Source organism: Adiantum capillus-veneris, chromosome 16 (assembly GCF_014529385.1).
Source record: "Adiantum capillus-veneris isolate H3 chromosome 16, ASM1452938v2, whole genome shotgun sequence".
Classification (NCBI taxonomy): Eukaryota; Viridiplantae; Streptophyta; class Polypodiopsida; order Polypodiales; family Pteridaceae; genus Adiantum; species Adiantum capillus-veneris.
The window spans coordinates 1,650,628-1,663,586 of NC_140946.1; positions in this window are offsets into that span (position 1 = coordinate 1,650,628).

The window sequence follows — 12,959 nt, forward strand, 5'->3', positions numbered from 1 at the left end:
ACCAGAACCCATGCATGTCAAAATTAGTGACACAGCGTTTCCCACGCAAGTTCATCCACCCCACATGAACCATAGACCGTTAGCCATATCTAGTATCATCCAAGAAGGGAGTGAGGACGGGACATCAGAAAGTGAGCAAACACCCTTCTTGTTGGAAAGGATGTTTAACGAAGGAATACCTGATCCCATTGAGGAATATGAGATTCCATCCTCACCAGTTCCTAGTCAAGGACCTACACCCTGCAAAATGCCAATGAATGTTGCCAAACTAGTGGACTTCATGTCTTCTGAGGTCCGAACCACGATCATAGCAAATCTGTATGGAGATCCTGAGTTATTCCTCGCACTTTGAGCATTCCTTAACGGAGAGCTACGAACGGGATTACCGCAGTTTGCGCAACCAAATAGGCCTAACTAGATTATGATTGATGAGGAAAATCATGTGCAATCACTTGACTTAGATGGACACGAGTCTATGATTGAGGTACCCATTAACGAATTAGGGCAGTATTTTGAAGGCGACGAGTCTAATGCGACCCTACCCATCACTACCAAGGGATTAACTATAAAGGGAATTCTTGATGGTGGTGCGGGAGTTAGCATCGTTACAAAAGATTGTTGGGAATCCATGGGAAAACCCCGCCTCAGTGTTACTAACATTGTGGTAAAGATGGCAAATGGTACCATAGCCAAACCTATGGGGATGCTCAAGGATCTTAAGATCAAAGTTCTAGGACACAAGGTATGACATACGTTCATTGTAATGGATTTCTCTAAACACCTTATGTCATATGAAATGATTTTAGGACGACCATTCATGAGGGAAGCACAAATGGTTCATGATTGGTCTAAAAATCATGTCTATTTGCAATTCCAAGACTCTGTCCTTAGAGTGGATTTGGTGACTGGTAAGGTACACCCCTTAGGGAGTAAAACCATTATTGATCATCGCTCTGACACCACAATTCACTCGGCCCCACTACAATATTGTTACACTTGTAAGAAGGATACAGACATTGGCCAAGATTCTCCTTATATGGATATCCTACCTGGGATGAATGAGTCGGACAATGTGGATTGGGTCCACCTAGCATCAACCATAGACACTTGGGGAAATAGGGGGACGACCTGGGTAACACCTGAGGGGGATGAAATGCCTATACCCTTAAATATGCTACAAGCAATGCATATCGCTTCTGACAAGACTCATCCTAAGGTAACGAAGAAAACATACAAGTGGGTCCCTAAAGCTTCCTTAGCGACCATAGCTAGTGCTAAAAAACAGAAGCCTTGTAAGAAACGTACCACTCGCTCCAAGAAAAGTAAGAAAATGTTGCGATGGATCCCTAAACGACTATTGGAAGCCCAAGGCTACTATCAAGGAAATGATCAAATCTGGGTGCCAAAACGTAGATTGTGCTCTTACCTATCACCTGACCCAAGTGAGCCCAATCCTGTAGCTCCAAAACGAATCAATGATCGTGGAAAGAAAAAAATCACAGAATGCTACACACCTAGTCCAGAGTTAGTTTGGGTACCAAAGAAAGAACGATTTGTTCCACCTAGCTTAGGAAGGGGGGAGTCCCATGAAGATTCTAGCTCATCATGTAATACATCCATAGAGGTAAAAGCTTCTACACAGCCTCCATCTATAGTAGTGGACCTCCATGAAGCTACAAAAGAATCCACACCTCCCAGTGTTCAAGAATCACCCGATGAACCACTTCAAGTTCTATCCTGGGAGAGTACCTTACCACCCTTGCAACTTGATGAGGCACCTAGGGTAATAGAAAACTACTGGCAAAAATCCTCACCTATTACCAACTGGAACAATTGGTTTCAAAGGGTGACAAGCTCATTTCAAACGGTATGATCTACCCAAGGAAGGGGGGAGTGTTTGTGGACATCCATCATTCACTTGCTTCCCTCTCAACCTTTTTCCCTGGCCTCTCAATCACCGATCTTAGGGAATGTACATATAAAGCTTTATACTCAAAAAACAAAAAACAAAAAAATAAAGAGCAAGAGCAATTAGCAAACGAGTATGCACATTAAAAGTCAAAACATTGACTCAGACCTACACATGTCACATCTGGTACAGTGAAACAGAAACCTATGCCATAAAACACCTTTGATCCTCATCACTTGAGTGATGGAGGGTAGGTAAGATTAGTACGATAGGAGTGTTTCTGTTTTAAAGTTGAGTGATTAGCAAAGATCTCTTTTCCCACTAATGTGCCTCCTGGAGGTATTCCTTTTGTTTCCTAGTGTGTACAGGAGCGTGTTGCTATTGATAGGATTTGGACCTTCATGGAACCTTTCTCTCGTTCACACTTCAAATCAAGCGCAACCATCGACACAAACAGGTGTTTTCTGTCCATTAGCATTGCCCTTATCTTTTTGCATCCATGTTTGTCTGCTTTGATTGTGATTGGTAGCATAATATTCACCCCATTTGCTTAGTATCAAACATTTAATTCAATGTAATGTTTTGTCATAATCACTTGTCTAGGTTTAAAAATCAAGCAGTCCGACTAAGCTAGTTTGACCAAGCTAGGTATTAAAAATCTTCTCTTAATACCATGGGGAATGCCTTCCTAATAAGCAATGGTTACTTAGGTTCTTAATCCGATTTAGGCAGCATTGTATGAAATGTACTAGGGCTTTCTAGTGGGCTTAACCCTATTGACCTTTAGCTTAAGTATTATAAAGGGAGTTTACTAATGTGATGAGCCTGGGGAGGGTAACAGTGTTATATGACCCCCCAAAGTTACAAAATTTAAATGCTGAAAATGAACAAACAAAAAATCAAAGTGCCATAAATGAAAAATTTTAAGCTGGAAGAGAAATCCCTGCTTAAATTGGTACTTCACTCACATGTATCGCCTATGGTACTAGAGCCCTAGAGGTTCCCAGTGTGGGCGCTTTTCCTTGAAAAGCAAAAAACCCAAGGCATACAAAATAAGCACACACATCATAATTGAATCACTGTGAAAAGACTTTGGGGGGTCAATGAAAAAGTAATCAGTCAGGCGATGATTTCATGAGAAATTCCTTTTAGGGTAGCTTAACTACAAGGTCTTCTAGATATAGCCTCTAGTCAGCCCTCGAACATGAATATTTGGCTCTCGCGATTAAACAACTTAATTGACCACAGAAAATTAAGAAGCTTACCCATGGTATTAATATTCGATCTCTAGTGCCTTTCGACCGTCAAATTAGCGACCCCAGACTTGTTTAATTTTTTACCTTTACATCTGTTTATGCATTTGATTACATTGCAATTTAATGTTCATTGCTAAAAAATTGTTTGAAATTCTTTTACCAATCAATTTGTCTACCTAAAACTGCATATGCTTTTTAAGAGAATGCAATTACTGTGCCAATGTTGTTTGATTTTGCAGTGACTGAAGAAGGCTAAGGACATTCATCTCAAATGATCTTCCACCTCGACGAACCAACTTCAACTCAATAGCTTCCGAGGACGGAATCTACATCAGGAAGGGGGGCATGTTAACCCTCACGGCACACGGACACCCTATCACCTACGACGGACGTGTATTATGTATTTGGTAGAGTCAGGTACCGGGCTTGTCGGACCAATAGGAAAAGGGTAAGAGTGATCGCCGATGAGAGGCGTACTCTAACTGGGACATTCAAGGGATTAGTTGGCTAAGCATGGGCGCCCAAGTGTGAATGGGGTGAGCTCATATAAAAGCCAACTAAACCTAATTTTTACTCATTCTCTCATTTGTGCAATAGAAGAGTGCTCTTGCTCCATCTCCATCTTCTTCTTCTTCACCTCCTCGTGTGTGTGTGTGTGTGTGTGTGAGAGAGAGAGAGAGAGAGAGGGAGAGTGTGTGTGCGATCGAGCATTACGAAGGCACGACGGTGGTGAGGCGGTTGAGCGCGGCACGACTGCAGCTTCTTCTTCATCGCAGCGAGGAATCCACCACGAAGGCAAGCGTAGAGCGGTGAGTGACACACCCTTTGCTTCCTTGAGCTTGCTAGTTTAGGCTTGTTGTGTGCTTGGAGCCATTTGTGACTCGCACACGGTGTATTGGCAAGTCCCTTGCTCCGACAGTGTGGCAAGGAGCGCACACCTACTCATTTTCAGCCCTTTCCTCATCAAGTACATCATGTACATCTTCATTAGTAATGGACTGATCTATAACATTTTCAACAACCCCCATAGGCTGTACATTTGCCTCATTGGAGCTTACATTCGTATTTCCACCACTAAAAAGAGGCAACAAAGTGTCATAAATGTCATGTGAGCTTACATTATTGTCTCTAGTACATGACAGCAAGGGCTGAACAGAATCTTTCACAAATACTAAATCTCGTGAAATCAGAATACGTTTTGTTTGTGGATGATAGAGCCTGTAACCTTTGCTTTAAGCACTATAACCAACAAAAATACATTTGACAGCCTTATCATCCAACTTTTTGCGCTGTGTTTGTGGAACCAAAGCATATGCCAAACAGCCAAAAACACGCATGTACTCAATAGAAGGCTTTTTATCATGCCATGCTTCATATGGAGTAACAGACTGCAAAGCTTTTGTAGGACACCTGTTTAGCACATAAGTGGCACACATGATGGCCTCAAGCCAAAACGAATGTGGAAAAGCTTGGTTTTTAACCATACATAATGCCATTTCCGTAAGTGACCTATTTTTCCTCTTAGAAACACCATTTTGCTGAGGTGTATAAGGCACTGTACATTGGTGTTTTATCCAGGACTAGCCAGAAATGCATTAAATTCGTGAGACATATACTCCCCCCTCGATCGGAACGGAGGGTGCCCATAGTACAGTTCGATACATTTTCAGCCATAGCCAGAAATTGTTTGAAGCACATAAAAACTTTGGACTTCTCTTTAAGTGGAAATACCCATGCATGCCTGGAGTAATCATCAATAAAAATCACAAAGTACAGGTAATTGCCCAAGGATGGAGTTTGCATGGGTCCATAAACATCACTATGCACAAGCTGCAACCTACATGTGGCCCTAACTGAACCATCCTTTGGAAACTTAGAACGCTGTATTTTACCCAGAATACACCATTCACAAACATGTTTGATAGGTGCTTCAAGAGGTGGCAAAGAAGCAACCATATCGGATTTCTGCAAAAAACGAAGAAAACTGGCAAAATTTAGATGACCAAAACGTGCATGCCAAAGTTTTCCATCTGAAATAGCACTTGAATCTGCAACAGCATTTGCAAAATTTTGTCCACACTTGTCATACAAAGTGAGCTTATACAGTCCACGGCACAAAAGACCAGATGCAACAATTTCATCACCAAAACTGAGATCATGAACTGTACATTTGTCATCTACAAATTTCACTACAAGTCCAAGTCTAGCAAGTGCGGATACAGACAAGAGATTCTTCTTGATCCCAGGTACATAAAGTGCATCAACAAGTGTGAAGGAACTACCATTTGCAGCAGTAAGCACAATCTTTCCAACTCCCTGAACCGGATAAGAGGCATTGTTGGCACAAGTGAATGGATTCCCATGAGGGGCAGTCTGGAGAGAGGTGAACAATTCATGATGTGAGGTAATGTGCTTTGTAGCACCACTATCGAAATACCACACATGTAAATCTGCAGCAACTGACAAGAATGCATCATGGACATCAGGATTGTAAGTGCACTTTGCGCTAAAAGCCCATTCTGCATCAACATCAACAACACATTCTCCTTTCACAAAAGACTCAACAATGCCTGCATTTGTAGTGGAACCAGCATTTGCAGTGGAACCACCCTCTTTCTTCTTAGCCTCTTTGGCCTTCAACTTAGGACACGACTTGATCAAGTGATCATTAGCTTTACAATAACGGCAACGCATCTTCTTTTTGCCCTTATCACCAGAATTTCCAGACGAAGTGCTGCCAGCAGAAACATTAGGAACAAAAGCTTTGCCACTCACAACCGAACCATAAGAAGTGACTGCATTTTTGTTACCACCCTTTCTTTGAGAAGCAATAAAATCCTGTTTAACTGCACGACGTTGTCTAGTCCTGCTTTTTCTGGAAAGTGACTCTTGCAACAACGATGTGCATAATGCATCAAACTTGACAACTTTTGGATTTCCTTGGGTCGTAAGTCTCCAAGTACTAGCAAAAGTCTGGTAAGAATCTGGTAAGGCATCAAGAACAACCTGCATAAGGGAACTATCTGAAATGACTTCACCTGCAGAAATAAGTTGCTCATTGATATCCTTGACACTAGCAAGGAAAGTGTCCATAGCATCTTCCTCATGCATAATCTTTGACTCCAGCTCTTTACGCAGCAAATCAATTTTAGCCTCCTTGCGACTTGCATAAAGACTAGCCAAAATATCCCAAGCCTGTTTCGTAGATTTTGCTGAACGGATATGAGGAAAAATGGTGCACTTCATAGACAACACAATAAATGCATGAGCTTGTGCATCTTTTACATCCCAGCGAGCTTGTTCTACCATAGGCAAAACAACTCTAATAGCAGCAATCCTTGCAGCAGGACCTGCAACATCCTCAACATCGACTGCATCTTCAGAACCAGGACGTACATCAATGCCCTGCAAAATATTCTAGATGCCCTTTGGACAAGAACATGTTGCATAATGTAAGCCCACATAGGGTAATTGTCCCCATCCAACATGTCCTCAGCAGCAAACATCTTGAACACATCTGTGTTGTATACTGCACCTCATGTGAAAACTGCCCAAAAAGAGGAGAAATGTAGCGGAAACAACACGTGATATCTAGCACAAACCGTAGAAGACTATAAGCCACCTGTTATGCAGAAAATGGCACTAACAAAAATTTTGCACAAAATGACAAAATAGCATGTGCAGTACTGCATGTAGTGGAAACGGAGGCCAAAATGAGCTCGAATCAAAAATCTGAGCCCAAAATTTCTGTCGACCTGCGAATGCTTGCCAAACCTCACTGTAATCGGAGAAAGTGAGCAGGCATGTGCTAGAGCATCTGGTGACTAAGCCCGTGAGGACGTAACCTGATCTGATACCAATTGTTGGAATTAGGGTGGCAGAGAAACACACACAGCTTGGAGAAGACGACGGAAGCTCAAGGCACACAATAGAGAGTGTGTTACTTAGTGTGCAATGGAGAGATAGATAGCCCTAGAGTGATGGGCGTATATACAATGCTTGGGGAAAAAAACCTCCTAAAGAGGGAAAAAATCCCCTGGTGGTCCTAGTGTGTTCACACATCACTACCACATGTATATCGTAACACACTCAATTTGTGATATTTAACATCTCTAATTAGGTGAATTAAGTAGGTTCTTAATCTTGTGATTAGATTATGTGCCCTATAGTTTGCTTGTGTGTGGATGGGTTTAAAACTCAAACACCATTCACCCTTGTGTGTGTAGCTTTTGATGAAGTACCTTTGTTGGCATGTGGTGATTGGAGAAGCCAACACCAATGCAATTAATGTGTGCTTGTCAAGAGTGTGCTTTGAGATTCTAGTCTATGGCAAGTCGGACTTTGGTGGGCTTAATGCGTGTAGGTGATGCTTGATTGATGATTATGGTATGACTAGAGTTAGTGATTCATGGCTAATCTCTATTGCTTTGGAAGATCATTCTCTTGAATCCTCTCATTCCATACATCCAATGATGCTCATGCTTCCATGCCCTAGCCAGGTTGTTGATCCTAGGATTGTTAATTTTGTTGGTCTTGGGTTGTGATCATGTGATGTTATGATTTCCCCCAACAGAATTCTATGGACGATCCTTGTATAGATACTCTGGGTCAAAGAGATCAACCCTATCAAAAGCCCAAACACCCAAAACTTTACCCGCATAACTAGGAAAAATCAAAGACAAATCGATACTATGTAAGACCACAACGCTAAATTGAGCAAAGAAAACTTTGTATATGGAGAACTTGCGGTCTATCATGTCAACACATATCCAATGTACCATCACATTGGGTGAGTTTTTGAAGATTAAACCACATCTATGGAGAGATTTACAAGGCACCCTAAAGAAAATGGGCATAACAAGACTAACTAAATAAACCATTAAAGAGTTTCATAAAATCTTGGGAAAAAGTTGTCGAATACATACCTATGAACAAGGTAGGAGATTATTGTGAAGGAAACAAAGGGAACACAACTCTTTTCGTACAATATAATGATGTAACAATCGTCGTTGTTCTAGATAGTGGGGCAGGTATTGATAGCCGTTTTTTCGGCTCTTTGTAATTGCCACAGTGAGTTACCTCACCCTACCAAAATCACCCAAACACTGTGGCTATCTCTACCATTTCACTGTACATAGGCGTGCGTGAGTCACGGGACTTTTCCCATATCTTCTTAAAAACCCTCAGCTAGCTAGTCACTGAGCTAGGTGAGCCAAAAAAAATAAAAATAAAAATAAAAAAATAAAAGTATATTATGGTCTCTTTGTGTGTAAATATTTCATTGTATATATGGCCTAAATATAGGGATTTTTAATAATTATTTTGGTATTTTATTTAAATATTTCTACTTAGGTGTGTGTTTTATTAAACCTATGTACACCTTCTTTCATCCTCTTACACCATAATTTTATTTTTTTGCCAATATGTACATACTCTAACCTCATATTTTTCCTTTATACAAATCACTCCCACATTTTCACCCTCACCCTCGTGAAAACAAAAAATTGATTTCTACTCATTGGTTACTTTTATTATATTATTTACTTGCATACATTTTCCTCTTTCACCCAAAATAATTCAAGGAGGGACCATATCATATGATTCCAATATCTTTCCATATCCATAACTCCTCCATATTTTTATTATTATTTTTACTCATTATTCTAACACCATGTGCTCATTGAGCTAAAGTCCATGAATAGTCCATACACTAGTCCCACCATGTATATATTTCTTATTTCACCAATAATCCTCCTCCATGCATGGGTCAAGGGGAACTTGAATGCTTTGTATTATAATATGACAAAGGAGGGGCTCACTCTTGGATGCATTGTACAAATTCAACAAAGGAGGGGGCCACTAAAAGACTTTTGCAGGCATAAAAAACAGGCTTTTTGGTGAGAATTTTGGCACCTATCTCCACTCCGAATTTGGAGCGGTGGTCAAAAGAGAAAATGTAGCCCATGCTCTGAGTAATCACCTCAAATTTTTTCATGATTTTTGGAGCTACCAGCTGTGAGCTATGATTTTTTTAGTGGACCCCAGTTTTCCCATGCTATGCAGCCACACTCTCTCTTCCACTTTATCATTTTCCTCTTTCACACACACTTCTCCACTCATCATCCCCATCTCTCTCACCACTCCTCTCTGCACACTACTCACCTTCTCCTCAACCTTGAAGAATAAGAGAAACCATGGTGAACTCATACCTCCCACACACAATTCCATTCCAAAATTGACCACCTAGTCTCATTTTTCCTCCTCCAAATTACCCATATCTATCAAAAAACCACAAAATTCAGCCCCTTCTCTTAAAAGACAGCATCATGGTGGTTGATTACTCAGCTTCAATTACCTTGTCTCTCAAGGAAGGTCAAGAGTGGAGAAAAAATGTACCGTCAAAGCTAGTGGATCGACAACAAGCGTCAAAATTGGCCCTACTCAAGACACTTGGAGCATCAACCTTGTAAGAAATCCACCTTTTCTTACCTCTTAAGAGTTTTTCTTCCTTATTTGTATCCTACATGGATACTCCCATTGTAAATATCCAATTCCATTTGTAAATTAATACTAACTCTACTAACACTAACCCACTATGAAAAGTCCTATCACCTCCATTTCTCTCTTCTCTCTTTCCCCACCAACTTCTTGATAATTCCAAGCAAAAGAAATTAGATAAATTTCTGAAAATCTAACCCAACCATGGTTAGAGGAGTAACCCTAGCCTTCAAAATTGCTATAAAAGGAGGGTGTAGCTAGCATAAAAGGGGGAGCCATAAGCAAGAGCACTATGCTATAGCTTGAGAAGCCAAGCTCAACCTCTCTAGAAGGAGCTCTTGAGTGGAAGCTCATTGTCTTATGCATGTGCATGTGTTGTAATAGGGGATTAGCAAGGGAAATCTATGCCATTGTAAGAGAGAGAGTGATCATTCAATTGAGAGTAGGAAATCTATCATTTCTCCTACTAGTGTAAGCCCGACATTCGCTGAATCAAGGAGGGTGGATTTGGACTAAGCTTGGATACTTTGTCTCCCTTCCAACGTGAAGTAATGGACAACAATGATGCGTAAGTGTCTTGGTGTTTTTTTTTTTGTTAAGTTCTTGATAGCTTGTCTCTGGTGTTGTCATCAATCTAGCCATAAATCCCACATACTGTAAGAGGGCGACAGGGTGGAGAGGACTCCACTGGCCTTAAGACAGTGATTGGGGTGGCTTTTCTTGTGATGTGTTGTGGTGAAATTTACGCAAGCTATGTTGAACAAGTACTAATCTCACTTTGATTTGTCATGACAGATTTGTAAGAAGGTATTAATGCAACAAGCACCCCCTCCCCCTTTCTCTCTCTTTCTTAAATATATAGTTGTGTTTGCTTGATCATCGCCGATACGTTTCAAAGCAGCCCGAGCACTATCTCTCTCTCTCTCTCTCTCTCTCTCTCTCTCTCTCTCTCTCTCTCTCTCTCTCTCTCTCTCTCTCTCTCTCTCTCTCTCGTGTTTTAGTGTGTGAGAGTATTCCATTGGTGTTAGGGTTAGTGTAAATTCCTTGCTTGTTTGTGGGTTGCTCTAACGATTCTCCTCTTTTGCGTCCTAGTTCGCTCTTAAACTAGGTGGTGCCCCTTGTGTAGTTGGGATTTGGTGGTGGGTTTGTTGTTTTGGTTTGTGTTGTGTTGTGCCCCAGCCCCATTGAGCAGCACGGGAGCCTTGAAGGGTGTCTAGAGGCCACTCTTCTTGTTGCCCGCCCCGGACCGCCTCAGTATTTTCATTGCAATGAAAACAGTCTGGGAAGCTTGGGAAAGACATTTTTACAAATACGATGAAATCAAACCCAAGCAATAGTATAAACCAGCAAACAATCCTTCCAGTGTTACAAGGTTTGTTTACCAAACATAACAGTTCTTGGTGATCTATGAAGAAAACAAAATTGTTTGCAAGAAGGTAGTGTCTAAATTTTTTGACAACATATATCATCCTAGACCTTCTCTTTCCATAGTGGTATAATTTTTATCCACGTTGTTCAGCTACCAAATAGAGTAGCAAATTGGAAAATCCATTTTCTTCTCTCCGAGGTGGGCTAATATGCATCCTAATGGCATAGGCTGATGCGTCAACATAAACGTGAAAGATCTTGCTCTAGTCAGGGACTTGAAAAATTGGAACAGAAATTAGTTGCTGCTTCAATTTATGAAAAGCTTGCTCGCATTCTTCTGTCCATTCAAACTTAGCAATGAGGGCATACAACGGCTTAGCTATTACATCATACATGTATATGAAGCACCTATAGTACCCACAATGTCCCATAAATACCTACACTTCTTTCATTTTTTTTGGTCTTAGTAGTGCAGCAATTATTTGTATCTTTTCTTGATCATTGGAGATCCCATTTTTGGACACAAAATGTGGCCCAAAATTTTTCCTTGTCTTACCATGAAGACACATTTTTCAAAGTTTAAGCAAATACGATAAGTTCTACACTTTTTGAAGACCTTCCCTAGATACATTATTGTGATCACTTCTCAGGTGAGAATGAACACAAAGATCATCCATGTATATCTCTAAAACTTGTCTGAGATATTCCTTGAATACATGACTCTTTAGTCTCTGAAAAGTGACAGGTTGATTGGTCAAGCCGAAAGGCATTACTCTATATGCGAATATACCCCACGCTATTGCAAAAGCTGTCTTATGTTGATCTTCTACTTTGATGGCTAACTAATTGTAGCCGGAGAACCCATCTAAAAAACTATAGGCCTCTTTTCTTGATACTCTCTCAATAACATGATCTATTATTGGTAATGGATAGTTGTCCTGAATAGTGGCAGCATTTACATGTTTAAGGTTTACACCAACACGCAATTTGCCATTCTTTTTGGGTACTACCACAATCAGGGATACCCAATTTGTATGTTCAATCTCGTAGATAAACTCGAAAATTTTTAGTTTGTCTATCTCTTCCTTAATTTTCACAGAAAAAGTTTCATTGTATGTAGAAGGACATTGTCTGCGTGGTCAGGCATGACTTTTAAGGGGTATCGTGTTTCATTGTATGAAAAAGTTTCATTGTATGTAGAAGGACATTGTCTGCGTGGTCAAACATGACTTTTAAGGGGTATCGTGTGTTGACAGATCTCTAGATCTATTTCTTTTAGGTCTTTGTATGACCAAGCAAACACATCTTTATACCGTCTAAATGTATCTATTAGAAGCCGCTCTTCCTCATCAGTGAGATCCATGGCAATGTATGCCGGTTTAGGTTCCTCGCCTTGTTCTGCTATGTTTATGCATTTGGCTTTTTTAGGCCCATCATATGAAGTTCCAGGCTCATTTGGGTCTTGTTTGGGTTTCTCCACCATAATTTTTCTATCTTGAATAGTGTACTTCTTGTAGTGGGAAGGTGCATCAAACTTATCATCGTTTGATTCCTCATCGGTTTCCAATGTTGTTGTCCAAACTTCCTTCAAAGCTCGTTTTAATTCATTGTACTTGTTTAGGCTAACACTCATCATCAGGAATGGAATGATATCATATCCTTCCTCATCACAAAATTTGGTCAGGGTCACCTCATTTACACATACATCAAGAGCGGCCATTATTTGCTGCCATCCAAAAGGTTCGAACATCTCTTTTGGAAAAGTCTCTGGTACATATGCCTCTTCTTGTGTTGACCTATCGCGAATGCAATCCTCTTTTTTAAAACTGCCACCCTCAGAAGCTTCACCAATCCAATTGTGAGCTTTGTTTTGTAGCCAAGGCGGTATTTCTCCTTCTTGGATAGTTGTGGAGTTTAGTTTCTCTCCT